The sequence below is a fragment of the Taudactylus pleione genome, unplaced genomic scaffold (assembly GCF_031769625.1).
Source record: "Taudactylus pleione unplaced genomic scaffold, aTauple2 ptg000619l, whole genome shotgun sequence".
Lineage (NCBI taxonomy): Eukaryota > Metazoa > Chordata > Amphibia > Anura > Myobatrachidae > Taudactylus > Taudactylus pleione.
In genome coordinates this window covers 1,659,213-1,665,962 of record NW_028285021.1, presented here as the reverse complement: position 1 = coordinate 1,665,962, position 6,750 = coordinate 1,659,213, and the positions used below count along the sequence as shown (strand labels likewise).

Genomic DNA, 6,750 nt, shown 5'->3' with positions numbered 1-6,750 from the left:
TTGCTCTCTCTCTCTCTCTCTCTCTCTCTCTCTCTCTCTCTCTCTCTCCTACAACAATTTATTTATTTCTATTTTTTTTTTCCTTTAGGAAAGTGCGAAATCTGATCTAAATTTAAACAGCAATAATAAAGAGCTTTCTCCCAATTTTGTTAAATGGAGGAAATGATTCACTGCCTTTGGAAGCAGAGTATGCCAAATCCCATGCACCTTCCTATATAAGGAGTCTGGGGTGTGAGGGAGGGGGAGAAGGTTTGTGAGGCTCCTCCTGTTAGGATCAGAGGTTTCTGGTCCTCTGGGAAGCAGTGACTGATCTGCACAGCTTCGGGCAGGGGGTCTCACTCCTCCCCCAGGGAGTTCCCACACTGCAGGCGGAAGCAGAGGGATCCTCTCTCCATCAAGGAGGTATCAGACATGGGGTCATTTGCCCCATCACTTGATTCATTTCAACACTCCATAAATCAATATCTCTGCATAATCCTCTGGGCAATCTATTAATAGTCATCCACCTGTATCATTGCATCACCCACTCACCCTTCACTGTAACTGCATGGTTACATCACTGTACCTGTGTACTTACATCACTGTACCTGCATGATTACATCACTACACCTGTGTACTTACATCATTGTACCTGTGTACTTACATCACTGTACCTCTGTACTTACATCACTGTACCTGCATGTTACATCACTGTACCTGTGTACTTACATCACTGTACCTGCATGGTTACATCACTGTACCTGTGTACTTACATCACTGTACCTGTATGATTACATCACTATACCTGTGTACTTACATCACTGTACCTTTGTACTTACATCACTGTACATGCATGATTACATCACTGTACCTCTGTACTTACATTACTGTACCTGCATGATTACATCACTGTACCTGCATAATCACATTACTATACCTGTGTACTGACTGTACATCACTGTACCTGCATAATCACATTACTATACCTGTATACGTACATCACTGTACCTGCATGATTACATCACTGTACCTGTATACTTACATCACTGTACCTGCATGATTACATCACTGTACCTCTGTACTTAGACCACTGTACCTGCATGATTACATCACTGTACCTGTTTACTTATATCACTGTATTTTCAAGATTACATTACTATACCTATGTACTTACAACACTGTACCTGCATGGTTACATCACTGTACCTGTGTACTTACATCACTGTACCTGTATACTTACATCAATGTACATGCAAGATTACATTACCATACCTCTTTACTCATATTACTATCCCTGCAAGATTACATTACTATACCTCTGTACTTACATCGCTATACATGCAGTATTACAATACTATACCTATGTACTTACATCACTGTATCTACATAGTTACATCACTGTACCTGCAATATTACATTACTATACCTATGTACTTACATCACTGTACCTGAATACTTACATTACTGTACCTGCATGATTACATTACTATACCTCTGTACTCACTTTACTGTACCTGCATGGTTACATCACTGTACCAGTGTACTCACATCACTGTACCTATATACTTACATCACTGTACCTGGCCTGCATGATTAAATTACTACACTTCTGCAATTACAACACTGTACCTGCATGGTTACTTTACTGTACCTGTGTACTTACATCACTGTACAGATACTTACATCACTGTACCTGCAATATTACATTACCATACCTGTGTACTTACATCACTGTACCTGCATGGTTACATCACTGTATCTGTGTACTTGCATCACTGCACTTGTATGGTTATATCACTGTACGAGAGTACTTACATCACTGTACCTGCATGGTTACATTACTGTACCTGTGTACTTACATCACTGTACCTGCATAATGACATCACTATATCTGTGCATTTACATCACTGTACCTACATGATTACATCACTATACCTGTGTAATGACATAATTACATTACTATACCTGTGTACTTACATCACTGTACCTGCATAATTACTAGGGATGTGCAGGCTCGGATAGGTTCGAGTTTGCACGTGGAGTTCGGATTTTTCCCTCCAAAAAAACGGAACTCAGAACGAGGCAAAACGTCATCTTACATGGACGAACATCATCATTCCTGGTCTTTTGTCCAGGAATGATGATGTTCGTCCATGTAAGATGACGTTTTGCCTCGTTCTGAGTTCCGTTTTTTTGGAGGGAAAAATCCGAACTCCACGTGCAAACTCGAACCTATCCGAGCCTGCACATCCCTAATAATTACATCACTATATCTGCGTATTTACATCACTGTACTGCATGATTACATCACTATACCTGTGTACTTACATCACTGTACCAGCATGGTTACATTACTGTACCTGCATAATGACATCACTATATCTGTGCATTTACATCACTGTACCTACATGATTACATCACTATACCTGTTACCTGTGTAATTACATTATTACATTACTATACCTGTGTACTTACATCACTGCACCTGCATAATTACATCAGTATATCTGCGTATTTATATCACTGTACTGCATGATTACATCACTATACTTGTGTACTTACGACACTGTACCTGCATAATCTCATCACTATACCTGTGTACTGATTCAGATCCGCTCGCTAAGATGCGTTTGCTCGTAGCTGCCGATAGTTCACAACATGCGCTTGTGTACGCATCGCAGTGCTCGTGCGCGAACCAGTGCGAGAGATCAGGAAGCATTCGCTCGCTGCGCATAGACTGCCCAGCAGAGTTAGTGACAGGAGAAGCCATTTGTGGGTGGTGACAGGGCTGGCCGCTAGAAACAGGGGAGTGGAGATGTGAATGCAGACGTGCCTGTGCGTCTCAACACCGTTTCAGAGGCGTGCATAATTTAAGGGCAGTGTCTTCGTACACATCACCTGGTTGGATTTTACACTGAAGTGCTCACAGTGCTTGCACTAAGGTATGGTCAGCCACAAGTGCTGCGATCGCATCCGATAGTACTCGATGTTACTGATGGTTGCATGCACTTCCTCGAGATGGCGTACGCAAGTGGACGCCTTAAGACAGGCTGGTGGGCATCTGCATACACAATGCGATCGAACGCCAAGACATAGTGGGCATTCTAATGCCTTGCCGTGCGATCGCCTGCCTTGCTGAATTTGCATACTCATCGAGCGCGCAAACACATCTAGTGAGCGGGTCTGAGCCAGGTCCTTAGTTCAATGTACCTGCATTATTACTTCACTATACCTATGAACTTACACCACTGTACCTACATAATTACATTACTATACCTGTATACTTACGTCAATGTACCTGCATGATTACATCACTGTACCTGCATTATTACATCACTATACCTGTGAACTTACACCACGGTACCTACATAATCACATCACTATACCTGTGTACTTACACTACCGTTCAAAAGTTTGGGGTCACCCAGACAATTTCCTGTTTTACATGAAAACTTACTCTTATTTATCAAATGAGTTGCAAAATGAATAGAACATATAGTCAAGACATTGGCAAGGTTAGAAATAATGATTTTTATTTGAAATAATAATTTTGTCCTTCAAACTTTGCTTTCGTCAAAGAATGCTCCTTTTGCAGCAATTACAGCATTGCAGACCTTTGGCATTCTAGCTGTTAATTTGTTGTGGTAATCTGAAGAAATGTCACCCCACGCTTCCTGAAGCACCTCCCACAAGTTGGATTGGCTTGATGGACACTTCTTGTGTACCATACGGTCAAGCTGCTCCCACAACAGCTCAATGGGGTTGAGATCTGGTGACTACGCTGGCCACTCCATTACAGACAGAACACTAGCTGCCTGCTTCTTCCCTAAATAGTTCTTGCATAATTTGGAGGTGTTCTTTGGGTCATTGTCCTGTTGGAGAAGGAAATTAGCCCCAATCAAGTGCTCTCCACAGGGAATGGCATGGTGTTGCAAAATGGAGTGATAGCCTTCCTTATACAAAATCCCTTTTACAAATCTCCCAATTTAACAGCACCAAAGCAGCCCCAGACCATCACATTACCTCCATCATGCTTGACAGATGGCGTCAGGCACTCTTCCAGGATCTTTTCACTTGTTCTGCATCTCACAAATGTTCTTCTGTGTGATCCAAACACCTCAAACTTCGATTAGTCTGTCCATAACACTTTTTTCCAATCTTCCGCTGTTCAATTTCTGTGTTCTTTTGCCCATATTAATCTTTTCCTTTTATTGGCCAGTCTCAGATATGGCTTTTTCTTGGCCACTCTCCCTAGAAGGCCAGCATCCGGAGTCGCCTCTTCACTGTAGATGTTGACACTGTCGTTTTGCGGGTACCATTTAATGAAGCTCCCAGGTGAGGACTTGTGAGGCGTCTATTTCTCAAACTAAAGACTCCAATGTACTTGTCTTCTTGCACAGTTGTGCACCGGGGCCTCCCACTTCTCTTTCTACTCTGGTTAAAGCCTGTTTGTGCTGTTCTCTGAAGGGAGTAGTACACACCGTTGTAGGAAATGTTCAGTTTCTTGGCAATTTCTCGTATGGAATAGCCTTCAATTCTAAGAACAAGAATAGACTGTCGAGTTTCACATGAAAGTTCTCTTTATCTGGCGATTTGGAGAGTATGATAAAACCCACAAATGTGATACTCCAGATACTCAACTAGCTCAAAGGAAGGCCAGTTTTATAGCTTCTCCAATGAACAAACCTGTTTTCAGCTGTGCTAACATAATTCCACAAGGGTTTCCAAGGGTTTTCTAATCATCCATTAGTCTTCTAATGTGCTTAGCAAACACAACGTATCATTAGAACACTGGAGTGATGGTTGTTGGAAATGGGCCTCTATACACCTATGTAGATATTCCTTTAAAAACCAGACATTTGCAGCTAGTATAGTCTTTACCACATTAACAATGTATAAAGTGTATTTCTGATTAATTTAATGTTATCTTCACTGAAAATAAACAGTGCTTTTCTTTGAAAAATAAGGAAATTTCTAAGTGACCCCAAACTTTTGAACAGTAGTGTACATCACTGTACCTGCATGATTACATCACTATACCTATGTACATTCATCACTCTACCTGTATGATTACATAACCATACCTGTGTGCTTATATCACTGTACCTGCATGATTACATCACTGTAACTGTTGTGGGCCTGATTCAACAAGGATCGCTATTCTGCTTAAACACAGGCAATGCAGTTGCTAATATCAGCGGTGATATGTAAATGTTTGCATTCACATTGCGATCGCAGCCTAACATAAGGACACCCACTTCCCCTTACTCACATCCGTATACTGGAGCAACATAGTGAAATAATCGGTAACATCAAGTAACATCGGACTCATACACATAGTTATGGCAGGTCATACCTCACTCAGGAATTGCTTACTTCAGCGAATGCTACGCTATGAGGCCTCAGGCTGCGTATGGTATCGCAGTGGATAATTTATGCACGCCCATGTAACGGCACTGAAATGCACTGGCATGCCGGCGTTTGGCTGACCACCCCTCCCCATCACCACCCACAAACGGAACTTCCTGTCAATCACTCTGCGATGGGTCTGCATGGTCACTGCGATCGCGTCCTGATCGTAGTTGCCGGTTCGCGAACATGCACTGCGATGCATACGCATGCGCAGTACCTAACAATTGGCCGATTGCATGCGTATCCTTGCTGAATCAGGCCTTGTGTACTTATATCACTATACCTGAATACATACATCACTGTGCCTGCATAATCACATTACTAAACCTGTGTACTTACATCACTGTACCTACATAATCACATTACTATACCTGTGTACTTACTGTACATCACTGTATCTGCATAATAACATCACTACACCTGTGTACTTACATCACTGTACCTGTATAATCACATCTCTATACCCGTATACATACATCACTGTACCTGCATAATAACATCACTATACCTGTGTATTTACATCACTGTACCTGCATAATCACATCTCTATACCTGTATACATACATCACTGTACCTGCATAATCACATCTCTATACCTGTATACATACATCACTGTACCTGTATAATCACATCTCTATACTTGTATACATACATCACTGTACCTCCATAATAACATCTCTATATATGTATACATACATCACTGTACCTGTATAATCACATCACTATACCTGTATACATACATCACTGTACCTCCATAATAACATCTCTATATATGTATACAAACATCACTGTACCTGCATAATCACATTACTATACCTGTATACATACATCACTGTACCTGCATAATCACATCTCTATACCTGCATACATACATCACTGTACCAGCATAATAACATCACTATACCTGTATACATACATCACTGTACCTGCATAATAACATCACTACACCTGTGTACTTACATCACTGTACCTGCATAATAACATCACTATACCTGTGTACTTACATCACTGTACCTGCATAATCACATTACTATACCTGTGTACTGACTGTACATCACTGTACCTGCATAATCACATTACTATACCTGTATACATACATCACTGTACCTGCATAATCACATCTCTATACCTGTATACATACATCACTGTACCTGCATAATCACATCTCTATACCTGTATACATACATCACTGTACCTGCATAATCACATCTCTATACCTGTATACATACATCACTGTACCTCCATAATCACATCTCTATACCTGTATACATACATCACTGTACCTGCATAATAACATCACTATACCTGTGTATTTACATCACTGTACCTACATAATCACATTACTATACCTGTGTACTT

The 6,750-nt window shown here is 41.0% G+C and overlaps 1 protein-coding gene across 1 annotated transcript in view; it reads left to right on the top strand.

The window, feature by feature from the left end:
• Positions 1-353: 353 nt before the first annotated feature.
• Positions 354-6,750, top strand: part of LOC148479635 (PRKC apoptosis WT1 regulator protein-like) — a 119,063-nt gene continuing 112,666 nt past the window's right edge. The window contains exon 1 of the mRNA XM_088454492.1: positions 354-402. The gene's annotated coding sequence lies outside the window, so the exon portion shown is untranslated. The remainder of the gene's footprint in view (positions 403-6,750) is intronic.